The 17,936-nt window shown below is 44.4% G+C and overlaps 1 protein-coding gene across 2 annotated transcripts in view; it reads left to right on the top strand.

Moving 5' to 3' along the window:
- The window catches only part of SYN3 (synapsin III), a 452,132-nt gene that overhangs the window by 56,567 nt on the left and 377,629 nt on the right, over positions 1-17,936 (top strand). The gene's annotated exons all lie outside the window — the stretch shown is intronic.

Below are 17,936 nucleotides of genomic sequence, written 5' to 3'. Positions count from 1 at the left end.
TCCCCTGCATTGGCAGGCAGATTCTCAACCACTGCGCCACCAGGGAAGCCCCTCAACCTTTTTGTTTTAACAGCAGAACCTTTATTCAAAGGAAATCGCAAGTAGGAGCCCATTCTATGAAATTGAGACACGTAGAGCTTCTTTGATGGAAACGGGCATAGGGAGCCCAAAAGTCTGTCTGCTCCATCCTGTTCCACCTCCCTCCTTTCCCCACCATGGTCCCTGAGGTGTCTCCTTGGAACCACTTGGGCTAGGAAGCACAATGTAGGAGCACAATGGGTTTGAATCCTGGCTCCCTTGTTTTCTAGATATTGGGCAAGTGAGTCTTTCTGTGTCTCATTTTTCCTTGGGATTAAATTATGTAAAGCTTCAAAAGAGATTAGAATCTCGAATACTGGCTCTTGTTATTACCACTGGTATCAACATCCATACCCCTCATTTTATAGCGAAAGAAGCACAGACTTGCCCATGGCTACAGTGGAAGTCAGTGACAGAATTAGGACCAGAACTTGTGGTCTCCAGATCCAGGGCTCCTTCTATTCATTCAGTGAACACTTGCTTCAATACCAAGCACCATGCTTGGCCTTAGAAGGGCACATCAGGGCATGGGCTCTGGAGCTAGACTCTAGGTTCCAATCCCAACTGTGTCATGTTGGTTCAACAATACTTGAGCTCTCTGAAGTTCAGTTTCTTCATCCGTATAATTGGGGTAATCATAGCATCAACTTCACAGGGTAGCCGAGAGGATCAAATGAGTTAGTCCAAGAAAAGTACTTAGAACAGCACCTGGCATATATCAACACTTAGTAAATGTTACCCATTTATCATCATCCTCATCATCAAAGGCAAACAATTAATAAGATAGAAAAGGTTCCTGCTATAAAGGAACTCAGAAAAGCACGATAAAAAAATAGAGAGGTGTGACTTTTACAGCACTCTTTGAGTTTGGTCTGTTGGAAGAACAGAAAGCTTTTCTGAGCATCAAATTTGAGTTGGCTTAGTATTAAAACACCTACAGCTTGAATTTCGATTTGATCCTGTGGCTTTCAAGTCAGTCCAATGTCTACTGGTTTTCCTTCCATGGCAAAGAGCAGGTTATTTTTGTTCACTTGACAAATATTTGTCAAATGTCTGCTATGCTAGCTAGCTAACACGTGGGGAACAAGGATAGAGGAGCAGAGGCTCTGTCCCGAAGAGCTTGTGGTCTAGGAAGGGAGGCAAGATAACTCTTCACAGAACCTAACACAGGTAGAATCCAGGAAAAGAGAGGTCCAAACTCAGTGCTGTGGGCACCAGAGGCCACAACTATTTGAGGGAGTCAGAAGTGACTTCAAGGAGGGGGTGGTATTTGAAATGGGTCTTAAAGGATGGATAGTATTTCAACAAGCGGCGATTGCAACAGGAAGAGTGCATGAGACTGAATCAGCATGAGCAAAGGTAAGGAGACTGGAAGTACAGGGTATGGAATGATGTGTGAACACATTGTCTTTCCCTGGCCCCAGCCTACTCATCCTCCCAAATTCTCTCTCTCAGTGCAGAGTGCTACCATCTACCTTGCACCTTAGCCAGAAACCTGCATGGTCTCCTGGATACCTCCCTCTCCCTCCACCACTACACCCACTCACCAGGTTCTGTGGACTCCACGTCCCACGTCTCTCTGGTCCACCCACTTTTCTCCGTTCTCATTGCCTAGGTCCTTGGCTGTACCATCATTGGCTCTCATCCAATCTTCCTAATCAACAGCCTCCTAACTTCATCTTTTCATCCACTTCCAATTTATTTTTTGTACTAAAACTAGAGTGATCTTTCTAAAAAAACAAATTAGAGTCTTAAAGTGTTAGCTTTAAAATTCCTTTCTCAAAGATTCTTTGAGTCGTTCCACCCCAATCTAAATCAGGTAAGCTGGTTATTCCCTTTCATGGCACCTCAACTTTTCCTTCCTAGCCCTTATCTGAGTTTTTAACCACATATTTAGATGTGGTATTATTTGCATGAGGGTAGGGACGTTAGCTGTTCGGATCTCACTCTGTTAAATAACACAGGGCCTGGCGTATACTAGAGCGGAAGCAAATATTTGCAGGATGACTAACTGATGGATTCCACAGAGTCCAGGCTGCTTGTCAGTTTCCATCGGAGATAAATTGCTCTTCCTTAATCTTCCCTCAAAAATCTGAGTTTTCCATACACCATCTGGTAAATGCTCAGTTGCTAGCTGTCTCATCTCATCTGTGAAACCCCCAGGGACATTTTTTTTTTTTTTAACATCTTTATTGGAGTATAATTGCTTTACAATGGTGTGTTAGTTTCTGCTTTATAACAAAGTGAATCAGTTATATATATACATATGTTCCCATATCTCTTCCCTCTTGCGTCTCCCTCCCTCCCACCCTCCCTATCCCACCCCTCTAGGTGGTCACAAAGCACCAAGCTGATCTCCCTGTGCTATGCGGCTGCTTCCCACTAGCTATCTATTTTATGTTTGGTAGTGTATATATGTCCATGCCACTCTCTCACTTTGTCACAGCTTACCCTTCCCCCTCCCCATATCCTCAAGTCGATTCTTCTGGCCCAACTTACGGGTGTAAAATCTATAAGCAGGAGAATCAGAGAGAATTGCCCTAAGAATAACTCACCCAGGACACTGGTGACACTCAGCCAGTCTGTGAGGGCTACAATCATGCTGGAAAAAGTTGGCTAATTTACAGTCATCTTGATCTCTAGTCATCTCCCTCCATGGCAGCCAGAAGGCAAAATTAGCCAAGAGACCAATTAGCAGGTCATTTGGGCATTTTTCCCTGAAAGATAGGCCTCCCTTAACTCATCTTAGAGTCTGAATTGTTTGTCTTTTCCCATCTGGATCGATGGGTGGGTCACATAAGCAACCCCCTAGGAATCTCACATGCATCCTCTAGCGCTTAGGAAAAGTCTTAGGATGGAAGCCACTGTTTAGTCTGAGCTGGCCTCACATTTTGGAATTCTGTCTCCCAACTAAGGACCAAATTAACCAGATAAATGCACTGTCTGGGTTTTGCTGGACAGAGCAAATGAGTTAGTTGTGGTCAGCCTAGAGGAAGCCTCTGGCCCTTCTCTCCACCCTCTTCCCCCCCAGTTCAAAAACTGTTTGCCTCAGCTTTTGCAGAGCCAGGAATCAAGAAACCCTGGGGAGGCCAGTCGGGGAAACTGCCTCGTGTTGCATCCTATTACCCAGAATGCCCTGCTGGCTCTGCAGGGCCTCACAGCAGTGTCCTAGCAGGGCCTGAGAGGTTCCGGCCAGGGTGGTTGGCATGTCAAGCTCTCCTCTGTTTATACTTGAGGCAAAGGGTCTCTTTCTCCACAGGTGCAAGTCACCCCTCTGTGGGACTCAGCAGTGAGGTTGATGAATGGATTAATATCAAGTAGACTCACAGTTCTGAGACGAGCAGACTAGGGCTTGGTGAGGTAGAGCCTTGGGCTTCATTCTTGTCTAATAAAAAATGCTGAAATTATAATAGTCAGTCTTTCCTCAGTGTTAATGGAGGTACCAAAGCATAAGGAATGGCAGTGCCTTGCTCCAGCAGATGGAAAGAAAGGCTGGAGAAGGTGAAGATCCTTCTCTTCTGAAGCTGGACAAGCCACAGATTTACATAGGAATGCCAGTGGCTCCTTTGGAGTCCTGTCCTTGTGTGATATTGGAGTTGAGATGGGTTTAGGTAGATGCATATGGATCCCAGGGAAGGCTGTTGGTTGAAATCCTGTTCGTCTTCTGCCCTTTATGTATTTACTCAACTTAATTGTCTGCTGGGAGCAAAGGTGGAATTTCTCCCTTAAAATAAGTTAAACACTCAGGACCATGATGTATATATTTTTCATACCTACTTCAGCCTACCATCCACAATTCTTTCTGGGGCAACCTTTCTTAGCGTGGACCCTAACTGTAGATATTGTTATAAAGGCCATGTTATATTTCAAGACATAATTGTCGGTGAGATAGAGAAGTGGGGGTTGGATGTTAGTTAATTCGGTTTTGTGGATTGGTAACAGGTTGGACATTACCCCCATTAGGAAATGACTACTTGATAGTAATTCACCTTGAAAGAAATACATCTAATGCTTTGCCAAAGAGTTCTGCCTTTGGCTCTGTTCTACAGCTCCTTCTTAACTGCGATTTATTGAATTACATTTGCCAATGAGTTGAAGTTAATGGTAGAGAGAGTATGCTGGATTAAATTTGATACGATCAAACTGAATAAGGATACAATATAAGGTCCTATTCAAAAGCTCAGCTGAAGAGGAGAAGGACTGGCGAGACTTAGCATATTAAAATCTCATGAGAAAAAAAAAGACCTAAAATTTGAGTTGAACAAATTCTTAATATTCGTGAGAAGAAATATGATGTGGAAATTAAGATTGTGACTCCAGCGTAAGATATACTGGGGATGGAATCTCAGCTCCATATTTTAGCTGGGTTGACCTTTCACTTATAACATCTCTAAGCATCAGCTTCGTCATCTGAAAAATGAGGATAATAATTTCTACCCCCTAGAGTTAATGTGTGGAGTGAGTAAGTCAGTGTAAGTCATATGCTTGGTATAGTTTCTGGCACATATATTAAGAGCTCAGTAACTATAGTTATAGTTGTTACTCCCTCAAAACCTGATGCCACTTCAGGCTGCATTATCAAAGTACAGCATTTAGAATCCAGGAAGGTGATGGCAGACACACATACACACACACATAGCACACAAACTCTCTCACACAATATTCTACCCAGACTCCAGTGAGAGATCCAGTTGTACCGTCATACTAGGAGGGAATAGTAGCAGCCTGGAATGCCTTCTTAAGGGAGTGGCTGGAGTGAGAGAAGCAAAGGAGATCAGTGTAAGGAACGGGAGATGCTTAGTCCAGAGAAGAGAGGCCTTTGGTAGGACCCACTGTACTCTCTGCAATTATCCACCACCTGCATGAGTGGCTGAAAAGAGTTAGAGCTACCATATGTTGAGTACTTACAAGATAAGAATAAATGCTTTTTGCTCTTGGTATGGGCACTATCATTGCCTCCATCTTACAGAAACTGAGGCTCAGAGGGAATAAGTGGTTTTCCAAAGGTTGCCTGATTTATAATTGGCAGGAGCTTGTTTTTGAACCCCAGCAGTCTGAATTCAGAGTCCTTTTCTTATCCACTGCATTTTTCTGCTGGTGTTGCAGATACCAAGAACAATAACCAAATGTACTGGTTAAATCACTTTATATGCATAATCTTACTCCAACCTTTCCACAACCCTTTGAGATCGGTACTATGACTCTCCCCGTTTGGCAGATGAAGAAACTAAGGCTCAGAAAGGTTAAACATCCTGCTTGAAATGAGTGATGGGGGAGGAATTTGAACCCAGGTTTCATCTGCATGTGTGCTGAACCACCAACCTATATTATTTCACTGGGATTAGAGTTCCGGCTAATGGTACATCATGCAAGAAGATGGATTTCAACTTGGTATAAACAGAAACTGTTCAGCAGTGCTGAGTAATGATGAATAGACCACATCCCTTTGGTAGGTAGGGAGTCCCTGTGTTGGAAATGCTCTGGCAGAAACTGGATGGTTAATTTGGGAAATATTTCACAGGAAATGTATGTACCTAATCAGATATAACTTTTATTATTTTTTTCTTTTATTTATTTTTTTGCATAAAAGTAATATATTCAAATAGTCAAAAATTAAAAAGGTAAAAAATGGCATCTGGTGAAAAGTCTACCTCCAACCCTGCCCCCACCAATGTTTCTCTTTGACTTATCATTTAACTATTTATTAGCCAGTTCATTTAACTATTATCACTTGTTCCTTGGGCAGCTTTCCAGAGAAATTTTAAATGCAGTAATCAAATACACATATATGTTTATTTTCCTTTGCTTTTCATAGATGGTAGTTGATCAGAAAAACATAAAGCATTGTATTTCAGAGGAGTATTGAATAAGGAAGATTGATTCCAAATGGGTCAAAGGGGGAAATCATATTGCCTAGAGCAACAGCAGTCCCCTACACTCACTGTTGTCACTACCACTGCTGGAACTGCCACTATTGCCAGTGGAGAACATGAGCCTGCACTCCCACTGATGCTGCAGGGATTGCCACCAACCTGCTTTAACTGCTGTTGCTGTTGTGAAGCTTCTGTTGCTACCATAAGAAGTGCAGTAGTTGCCACCATCTTCCTGACGTCAACTCTTACCTGAATGCCTCCCATTGGTAGAAATTAGCTGGAACTGTGTGTCGAAAGAACCTGGGAAGTGTAGAGTTAGGCCTTCAGCCCCCGTAGTGCAGGAGAGGACAGGATGGGTGTGGGGCTGACGGCAATAGACGGTGAGCGGCACAGTCCATCCACACACACCCTTCTATCGAGTATATCTTAGAGTTTATTCCATGAAAGTATGTGCAGAGCTGTCTCACTCTTGTTAATGATTGCCAAGGGTGCTGTCATACGGATATACCACAATTTATTTTCCATAATTTTACTATTATAAACAATGCTAAACCTATTTCATTTGAAGCATCAGTTAGTATAGCCATAGGATTCCTATCTAGAATAGAAAAACTGGTTATAAAAAGTATCGCAGGTAGTGCATGCTATAATGCACCTTGAGGAATGAAGTACTTTCCCCCAGCTGCTGGAATTGATACCGGAAGACAGCCCTCAGCTGTCAGCCCTCATTCTGAAGTGCCTCACTCAGATGAAAAGATCTGCCTTGCCCAAGGGCACATCTCTTGGGACCTCGGCTGGCACAGGGAATAAAGACCTAGCTCCTTTACCCCAATTTGAGACAACTCTGAAGGGCCATCCCAGCTTCAGAGCTCCTGCGGAGTTGGCGGAGACGTCTGCTGAGACGGCAGTGCAGCCCAACTTCTCCCTCTACCCAGTCCTGCTTCCTTCTCTTTTCTTCCCTTCCAGTGGTGGTGATTCCCAGCGCTCCTTAATGAACCTCTCGCAGGCTAATGTTCATTTCAGAGTCTGCCTCTCAAGACATTTACAATTCTGATAGATAGTGACAAATTACCCTCCATAGAGGTTGTGCAGATGATCTATAAGATCCTTTGGGTCTGGATTTCTAGGACTTTACACGACTCATGGGTTCTGGAGACCATCCTGCACAGAATGCTCTCCTGGTTACAGCCCAAGCATTGATGCTGAACTCTGAAGTGCTCCATAATTTGATCTTCTTATTTGACCTCCTTGTGTTTGAAATTCACCAGAGCTTGGTGTTTCTCTGCAGGGCTGAATCCGGCAGAGTTCTACCTGCTCTGATCTACTAAGCCTTGTTTTGTTAACACAATCCTGCAAGATTTATTTGTTTGGCTTGGCTTACCCTGACCTCAGACGTTCTGTTTTGTATTATTTTTAAAAGCGTGCAGGTCTCCACGGAGGGTTTTTTTCTTTTCAAATGTAAGAACCAGCTGGAGGAATTAAAAAAAAAAAAACAGGTGGGACTCTAGGACTATTAGATGAAACATAACTCATTAGAGGAGCAAGTGTTTCTCTCCTTAACTATGGCATTGATTGATGTGGGTTTATGACCATCCTTGGCCTACCTTTAGGCTCACTGACTTAGGAAGACAATAGGGAAATGGAGAAACAATAATCATGGTGATGGTAGCAAACTTACTGAGCATGGACTGTATGCTAGGGCCCATGTTACATCCTTCCCCTGCATTAATTCGTTTAACCTGCACAACATTCCTGTTGCTGAGGAAACTAAGGCTCAGAGAGCTTAAATAAATTGCCCAGGCAAGGTCACACAGCTAATAAGAATGTGGGGAACCGGGGATTTGAACCCAGGTTCAGCCAATTCCAGGGTCCTAGTTCTTAACCAAAGTAGATCTATCAGTGTATGTGTGTTCGATCTTGAATTTGCCTTCTTCAAGTTCTTTGCCTTTCTTCTCTTTGCTTAGGTTCTTTGAGCACATCATTCCACCATCCCTTCCTATCTCACCCTACTCGATTGATCTACTGGATAAATTACAAGTTCTTAAGAGATGTTCTTGAGCAAAAGACTCCTCCTTTCCTGACTAATCCTAATGGCTCTGACTCATCATTTGATGTTTCTGGCTTATCGCTGCATAGTTCCCCTGTTAACAAGTCTGTTTATTCTTTGTTTTCCCCCAAGAGTTAACGTTCGCTGTTTGTCTTTAAGTGTAGCTGTATATTTTTAGAGTACGTGAATAGTGTTAATAGCTCAGACTCTGGAGCCAGATCACCTGGGTTTGACTTTCAGCTCTGCTACTTCCTGAGTGATCCTAAGCAAGTAATTTGACTTCTCTGCGCCTCATTTTCCTCATATGTAACATGAAAACAATAATAATAGTAACAACAACAACAATATGTACCTGTAGAGTTGTTGTGAGAATGAAATAAGTTGTCACACGTGAAGAACGCAAAGCAGATCCTGGTACCCAGAAAGTGCCGCGTAAGTGCTAGTAGCTATTTTTACAGTCACCTTCACATCATTGATCACATGTTGCCTGAGTAGTTTCTAGGTGTCAGTCTGTGGGATTATTCAGAAATGGAAAGAATATAATCCATTCTGTGAAGAACTTTGCTGTGTAGTTGGGGGATGAGACATATAAACAGTTCATGTTTGTATGTGTGTTTTTATTATTGAGAGATATATATATATCAATTGAGATACATATATATATATATATATATATATATATAACCAATATTATTTCCCATTGAGACATGGCACTCAGTTGGCACCTGGTGTAAACTTCTAGCTTTTCCTTCATAGCAGGTAGCACAGGTCCTGGTCAAGGTGTTCAGTGAATGTTGAGTGAATGTCTGAGTGATTGGGTGATGTGGTACAGTCATAGAAGGGTGGAGCCAGAAAGGGACTTTGGAGATCATCTAATCCAGAGGTTCAGAGAGGGGAAGTGACTATTCCTAGCACACACATCAAATTATTGTTGGAGTGCAAAGCGTGGAGAACCCAGGTTTCCATCTCCCATGTCACTGTTTTTCCTACTACATTTCTCCACTTGCCAATGCTACCTTTTGTCTTACCCTTTGAAGAAACTATTTGTCCCTTCTGATGGTTTTAATACCAGCTGAACTAATCTAATTCTCTAGTCATGAAGTTCATACTTTCCACATTTACCTGCAAGAGGCTTTCTTCTTTGAGAGTGGGGGTGGGGGGGAGCCCACCCCCACTGATAGCCAATGGCGGGCTCTAAACAGTGCAGCGGGGGGGATATTGAGGCCATGGTTGGATGAACCCTGCTGATTCTAAGTGCAGCAGGGACTGCTTTGCCAGTTGGATGATCCTTCATGACCCACCTTCCTGGTGTAGCTGTACCTTAACCAGCAATGAGAAGAAAGGAGCAATGGGCATGAAAGTGAGTCCATCTTCTTGCCCTGGGAAGTGCTGCTCATAGCTCCTTAGCCTCTACCTGCCAAGTTTGGTAATTTACCCTTCCTAACTGCCACCCCACTCCATCAACATCTGCCCTGCCCCCTGTTAGTATCATAGATAGATGAGACTCCAATGGAAAGTAAGGGTTCTGAAGGAGAACTCAGTAAGCCCTTTAATTTCTTGAGGGATGTGTAATAAAAAAGTAAACAAAACTTGTCTTATCTTAACTGCTCCTTCATTCAAGAAACACTTACTGAGAACCTGCTTTGTATGTGACCTTAATGACAGAGCCCTCCACTCTCAAAGGGTTCTCCTTCTGGTGGAAAATAGACATTGGGGGCGGTGACTATTGTACATTGTGGTGAGGGCTGTCACAGAGTTCCGTGCAAAGCATAGTGGAGCACAGAAGAGGGAGGGATTGTCAACCTTGCCTTGGGACACTCTTTGGAAAGACTTCACAGAAGCTTGGGGATGAGATTTAGCTCAGGCCAGGAAGGGTGCAGTTGTGCACATCAGGCCTTCCCACTAAAGAGCGTGTTTTAAATCTCAACTTGTCACATATAGGGGAAATGACCAGAGTATGCAAAAGGGTTGTAGGAGATGAACCTGGAAAAGAACATAGAGAACAGTCTCTATTCGGGGTGGGCTATGTATGGCAAGGCATGCGGCTAGAAATCGTGTCCCAGAGGGAGTGGGGACATATTTATTGAACTTTTTAGGTCATGGCAACGTGACATGAAAACATGTGATCATGTTTTCATTTTAGGATGTACATGCTGATAGTGGATTTAGAAGATGGACTGGGTAGGATTGGTGGCATGAGACTGGAGGCAGGGAAACTCAGCTCTGGATTTTGGGTGAAAAAACATCATATCCTGGAATATCATGCTCGAGAAGGAGGCTCATGGAAAGAACTTCATAAAATGCATGTGTTCTTTAGCCCTTTAAGCTTCATTCTCATACCTGTAACTTGTATTTGAGAATAGAAGGGATGACCTGTTTTCCTTATAAACAGAGAGGATGGAACCAAACCCACAAGATGTGTTTGAGCTGGCATTGCATGAAAGCAAAACACGGTCAACTGCATCTTATTCACCAGCTTAGTCCCGGCCACTTGCTCTGACCCACTTCACATCCACATTCCGACCTTCTCCCAACCAGCCTAATCTCTGGCCTTGTGATTCCTTCAACCGCTTACGCTCTCCCTCCTCCACCTCCTTCTGCCCCTCCACACACCACTTTTCCAGCTTTGACCTTCAGCTTTGACCTTCAGCTTTTGCTCAGGCGCTCTTTACATTTGTTGCCAGCTCTGCTGTCATCTCCACTATTTGGGGTCTGGCTCATTCCCTGATGAGAGGAGCCCCCGCTGGGCTCACCCCAGCCCTGTCAGCAGCCCCTGCCCGGATGTGCTTGCACACAGGATTTCGGTCTTTGCATTTCAGTAGGAATCAAGAGTTATTAATTAACCCAGGGTGGAACGTATTATGAAACGTCCCAGAAAGCTGGAATAAACCAAAGGGACTTCTGAACTCACAGCAGGGAAAAATGCCTTTTAATTGACTTGGATGACTTCACTGCAAAAATCTGTCTAGCTGTTATGCTAAACTGGAAACTAATCTATTAGATTGTCTAAGGAATCTCCCAGCCCACCCTGACCAGAATCTCTAGAGGTGGGGAGTGTGGCCGACACATAAACAGGATGTATGCTTTGAAATGGCTTCTTTTGGATCATCTCCAGTCTGGCTGCCTTTTCTAGACCCTGGGAAAGAAAGGAGAGGCTGGTATCTGAGAATGAGTTTATATGTTCTACAATGTGTATCTTTAACATCACATAGAAGCTTTCCTAAGGCACTGCTTCCTTTAGAGTAAAATTCAGCCTAAGCTGAACCTGTCTTGGACCACTTCTCTCAGGGAGTTTAGAGGGTGACATAAGGTAATTTCCACAGATGGTGTTGTCATGTATGTGACAGCTGTGCAGCCTGGGCTCAGAAGGGATTAGTGAAAATAACCAGTGTCTAATCATGTGCTTACTAAATGCCAGGCACACGCTGAGCACTTCCTGCAGATTAGTTTATTTATCCTCGTAACTACCCTATGAAGAGTAGATGCTGCAAGTTCCCCCATTCTCCAGATGAGGAAACTAAGGCTAAGAGAGGTTGTGTGGCTTACTCAAGGCCACACAGCTTATAAGTGGCAGAGCTGGAATTCACAGTTTGACTCCAGATGCTGTTTTACCTGGGAAGGCGTATCCTGGAGAAGTAAAACCTGAAAAGGACGTGATGAATTTCCTCTTCTGTGTAAGCTCTGGCTTGTGCATTAGACTTGCTCCGTGGGACCCAAGTTTGGCCTACATGGTCCTCTGCGAGTTAGCTCCTGCCTACCTTTCCTCAAGGTTTAGCTCAGGCGTTATTTCTATTTTGCTTCCCCTGAGCTGCTTCTATTCAAGCAGGGCAAGGTGCCTCTAAACCGTGCTCTCACATACCTCATGCATATTTCTACCATCACAGTTACCAGATTGCTTTGAAATTACCCTTTCACCTGCCTACCACTCCCTCTGGACTCTGGGCTTATAGAGAACATGGACAGTATCTTTATTCAACCTACAGGTATTTACTGAGTGCCTACTATGTGGTAAGTGCTAGGGCTGAAATGGCAATTAAAAACAGACGTAGTCTCTACCTGATAGAGCTTAAAATCTAATGAGAGGGACAGATATTAATCACATAATTGATTTCTCTCTCTCTCTCTCTCTCTCACACACACACACACACACACACACACACACACACACACACACACATGCACACACCATAATTACAAACTGATTAGGAGCCATGAGTAAAAGATACACAGTGTTATGGTAGCATGATACTACTGGGCACTTAATTTAGGTACTTAGTAGGTGCTTCGAGTACCCAGATACATAATCTGTGCTCAATAAATATTTGTGTAACTTTTCTGAAGTAGGGGAAAATGAAAAAGCTACAGAGAAAATATCGGACCTATTATAAGAACTTCCCAGGAAACAGAGTTGTCACCCAAATATTCTTTTACATGGTAAATGACACAGGTAAAGCACTAATCTGACAGCAACGATACAGGTAAAGCAATGCTTGACATTAGGTGTACACAACATGTCGGCCACTGTCTTGAGTTTCCTGTATACATTTAATCCTCACCACGACCCCACCAAGGAAATACTGATGGAACTGAGGCTCGAGAGGTTAAGTGTCCTGCCCAAGGCCACCCAGTGGTCGGTGGAAGAGCTGAGATGTGGATGCTCCAGAAGCCCTGGCGCCCATAAAACTGACCCTGCATCTTATTGCCTGTCTCGATCTTCTCTAGAACCATGGCTAAATACCTGGTGTTCCTTGCCCAAGGTCACGGTGCTGGTTACAGTAGAGCCAAGCTTGTCTCCTTCTTGCCAAGTCAGGCTTTGGGAATTCTCAGGGGAAGAACTTGGCAATGATAAGAGGGCAGTGCCAAATGGGAAGTGGAACTGAGTCCCATTAAGGGACATCGAGTTGCATTTTGGGGGTTCTGCGTGCATGTTAAAGCAAAGAAGAAAAATTATTATTGAAGGTCAGTTATGTGCCCTTCATGGCTCTAACGCTTCTCACACATTGCTATATTTAGTCCTATTATCGTTCAGATGATGAAATTGAGGCTGGGAGGGGTAAAGTATGTATTTGTGGGGTTAGAGACAGAATTGTGATTGGAACCTGTGTCTGCCTGGTTCCAAAGCCCAGTTCCCTTGACTCACCTGCTGCCCAGCCAGGCCTGGAAAAAAGGCTTGCTTCCTTCAGCCTACAGCACTTTTTCAGATTGATTTTCTCAGAGACCACAGGCAACCCATCTGGATTTTCTGACCTCCCTTTACCTGTGTTTCTGGAACTTTCTTTGCTCCCTCAGGTTTCCTTCATGAGCTTCTGGGTGGGTTCTCACCCTGTTTGAGATGGAACCAAACCAGATGACCTCTCCACCCACCCCACCTCAGGGCCTACATTCTGTCCAGACAGGGAGGAGACAGGCAGCCCTCCCCTCTGGCTGCCAGGAAAAGCAGGGGAAACAGAGGGGCTGAACCTCCTGAGGCTGGGCCAGCCAAGTGCCAGGAGCCCCCAACTCCGCATTCATTGGACAGAACGAGGTTTTGATCATTCGTCTCACTTGGCTTATTCTTATACAACTGCGTTGGTCTCTCTCTGACTCCCTTTGCTCTCCATGCCCCCGGCTCCTCGATGTCTATGGGATGAAGGCCAAAGTCTCTAGGCAGCACCAAGGCCCTCCCTAACCAGGCACCAGCGTGGTGTTCTCACCACCTCTCTTCCTCTCTCTGCTCAGTGGTGCCTCCAAGGGTCTTTGGAGGTGCTAATGCTTAATTCAGATGGTCTCTTATTGATAGTGGCTTTCCCCCTTCTGCATCTTTGTTTCTAAAAATATTTCTATGAATATCTATCTGTCCATTCTTCCATCCATCCATATACCTGTTTGTCCAGTTACCCATCTCTCTAAAACCTAACTCTCTCCCCACTCCTTTTTTTTTAGGAGGGGTCCTCTAATCAGTCTAGAGCCATGCTTCTTTCCCCTAAATACCTTCACAAAATTTAGTATTTCATAATACCAATAATAGTGATAATAATAATAAATAACTCCCAAATATTAAGCACTTGCTACACACACTTACACACCTGATGCTCTACCAAGATTTTAGTATATATAACCTTACTTTAACCTCACAGTCTTTGGAGTTATCTATTACTGTTACAGAAGAAACTAAGGTTCAGAGAAACCCAGCAAGGCAGCTTACAATGGGCGGAGCCAGGATTTGAACTCTTGGCTCCCAAGCAGCCCATACTCTATAAAGCACATTCTCCTGACTCCCACTGCTAACTCACCCCTCGTTCTGGGATACGCATCTGCTACCCCTACCACCCTTCTGTGTGGCTTCTGGTTTCTTCTAATCCTCACTTTAACTGCTCTTTGCATGTATTTATTGGGAAATGGCATTAAGCATCTGAAAGTAAACAAGCTCATTTCACTAATTCTTATTACCACTCTATAGTGTTTTACTTGTATGGAGGAAAATCTTTTGTTGCTCCGGAAGAAAGATATTTCAGGACAGTTTGATGTGATGGACAGAGCTGTGCCTTGGATCAGAAGAGCAAGGGATCAAATCCTGGCACTACCTCTTATTATCTGTGGGACTTTGGGCATGTGACGCAATGTTCTCAGCTTCAGTTTCTGTATTTGCAAAATGAAGATAGTAATAGCAGTACTACTGTGTTCAGCACATTGTAGGAATTTGGTTCATTTTAGTTAAACCAGGGAGGACCTGGGATCTGGGTTGACTCATTTGTTGAGGAGGAACTGGCAGATGCACGGAGTGTTTTCTACCTGCTAGTCCTCCCCTCCAGCCACGACAGACACCGCTGCTGAGCAGCCTCATTATTCTCCACACAGCAGGCAGCGAGATGAAACTCACTGGGTGACCCCAAAGGAACTTCCCGTTCTCACATTCTGTGGGTTTGCTATGAGCTTACTTAAAAAGGATGGTAAATTATGGATAAGGTGGTTGGATCCCGCCATATGAGCTGAGTTGGTAAATATATGATGGGGATGAAACCAAGACCCACTGACAACAGAATGCTGAATTCTATTCTGGCAATTTCTGGAGTTGTCCACTAGAGCAATTGTTTTCCAGTCATGTCCTTAGAGCCCTGCTCTGTTCCACAGGGGTACCTAGGGTTGCAAACTGTGATCATCTTTGGAAGAAGAGTCGGGGGGAGAGAAAGAAGGAGGAGGAGGAGGAAGAGGGGAAAGCAGAAGAGGAGGAGGGAGAGGTGGAGGGAGAAAAAAGAAGAGGGGAGAGAGCTTAACTCATTCCTTCTGTATCAGTAATTCTCAGCCTGGGGTGATTTTGCCCCCGGGAGCCATTTAGCAACGCCTGGAAACCTTTTTGGTTGTCACAACAGGGGGATACTACTGACATCTGTGAGTAGAGGACAGGGGTGCTGCTACTAAACATCTTACAGTACATAAGTCAGCCTTCCATAGCAATGAATAAATTATCCAGCTCAAAAGTCAATGTGCCAAGGTTGGGGAACCATGTTCTAGACTGAAACAGCTCCAAGAGTATACCTTTTGTGCAGGTACCCTAAAAACAGGAGGTGGTACTTCAGTTTATGATGATGTGGGCTTCCCAGACCACTCCGAAGAAACTTCACCTTCACTCTCCCTTTTAGTCATCACAGTTGCCTTGGGACAGAGATGGGGCAGGGACCTTCTTCTTTATTCTTACAGACAAAGATGCCAAGGCAGAGGTTTCTCTGATTTCCCCAAGATCTCGTAGCGAGGAAGTTCCGAATGGAATAGGAACCTCATGCTCAGTGATCTTTCCAACACAGCCCACCTCAGTAAGTGACTGTGAACCCAGCAGCCCAGCAGAGGCCCAGAGTCAGCTGAAACCCTAAAGGACTGGACCAAGCCTACTGTTGTAAAGTTACCTGGGGTTTGTCTTAGTTGAGTATGGTAAGACACACAGACACGGAAATGACTGTCACGAAGGAAGAAGTGTATTATATTCATAGTACCCTAAAGCAGAGGGCACAGCCTGCCACGATGTGGGGGCCACAGGGGAGGCACCGTAGCTAGTCAGGCAGCAGAGGGAGCAAGGGGAAATGTGAGCAAGAGCCTTACTGTGTTTTTGCGGAAAGGAAAGGACAAGGCATGGCAAACAGGTTCAGGGTTGGCTAATTTGAATAATTTTAGCAGGCTCTGGGGTGTAGGGACTGTTCCTGGTTTTCTGGTACCTGGCTACGGGGCGTTAGGGGACAGGGGGATAGTGGCCCGGAGTGAGAGCCTGGTAGTGGAGGTGGTTGCAGTGTGGGCTCTGGATTGGTTGTCTTCCATTTGACAGGCACTGTCTATGGCAAGTCTTTTACTCTCTCTAGTTTCTGGCTGACTCTATGAGAGGCAGTCCATCCAGGGTCAGTGAAGCCCCAAAATGTCAAAGCATCAGAATACAGAAAAGAAGACTTGGTTAATACACCTATCTGACTCCATAGCCTCACCACACTGCTGCTTTTTAACAGTCTTTTAAAACAGAACTCTTTTGTTTCTAACTAAATCTTATGTGAAACACAATATTTAAGCAAATTGAAAAATAAAAATTACTGCTCTGTTTGATGCAGAGCTTGGAAGGCCCTGAACCTTTGAACCTCCAGAAAGTGTCCAAGGCCCCTCCAAAGACAGCCTCTTCTGGAGTAACTCTCTCACTACCTCCATCCTGCTTGTCCCCTTGCCTTGGGTTCTGCCACGGGGTTGGAAGAAGCCTAGGGGAATAGTTAAGAGCAGGGATCCTGGAGCCAGATCACTGGGGTTTGCATTCTTGATCTATCACCTCCCAGCTGTGTGACCTTGGGGAATTATATTTAATCTTATTGTGGCTTAGTGCTCCCAGCTATAAATTAGGCATAATGATAATAGGACCTACTTTATGAGGTTACTGTCAGAACTGAGTTAACACATGCAAAACCCTTAGAACAGTACCTGGCATATAGTAAATGCTTAACAAACTATTATAAATTGTAATCCTAATATAAATATAATTAATGATATTGGATTATAAATATGCTATATTATAATTACTGTATTGCTGCCGGAACTACCAAGACAGCACATACAATTACCAGTCCTATTACTACTAGTCGTGCTCTTAGAACTATCACTACTTTTGTCTCTACCTCTCCAAAGACTACAACCACTGCTTTTCCTACCTTTGCTTCTACTGCTGCTGTTTCTACCATTGTTCCTACTGGGATAACCATTGCCCCCACTGCCACTGGTCATTGCTACCACCAAGTGAAAATAATGTCAACTGGGTCCTTAGAGTCAAAGCTGGTGTGAAGGAGCAGAAAATGATAGGAGCCCTCACTTCTGGGCCACCACAGACACGCTCACCCTGTTGCTCTTGTATCTTCTTCGCACTTCCCTTGCTCCAGTTTTAGGGGAGGTTAGTTATAAAGTCACAGGCATGCGGGGCCATTGTTGATGAGCTTGTGCAGTGGTTCTACATTTGTGATGTGGTTTCTCTTAGCCTGCAGGGTCAGAAATGACCCATTATATCTCTTTGTGGCACTGGACATGCAAGTGCCATCATGACTCAAGAATGTCATCGGTTCAGCAGCTCAGAGGGGCTGTTTGCTCTCTGGAATGTGGACAGAGAAAAACCTCCTTGCCTTTGCTTCTCTACATGGGAGTGCATTGACTGCGGGGGCCTCTTCTTCCCTGACTCTGCCCCTTGCGATCCCCATTTGGGGATTAGGTTCATGCTGGCTTTGGCTGTATCTGGGTCATGCTGTCTTGGAACTGCTGTGGCCCCTTGGGAAGAAAATGAGCATCTGAGAAAGGAGAACTCAGCCTTTAGACACGTCTCTATTGAGGAAAAGGAATCGGGGAAACAACCCTTCTGCAAGAAAGAAAATGGCCTTGGGTTCCCCTTTCCCAAGCCCAGCCTTAATTTGGAGATATTTCACAGTGGACTTTTGAAGGGGTGACCGGTT

Source organism: Balaenoptera borealis (genome assembly GCF_965194805.1).
Source record: "Balaenoptera borealis genome assembly, chromosome: 13".
Classification (NCBI taxonomy): domain Eukaryota; kingdom Metazoa; phylum Chordata; class Mammalia; order Artiodactyla; family Balaenopteridae; genus Balaenoptera; species Balaenoptera borealis.
This window is presented reverse-complemented; position numbering and strand designations above follow the sequence as displayed.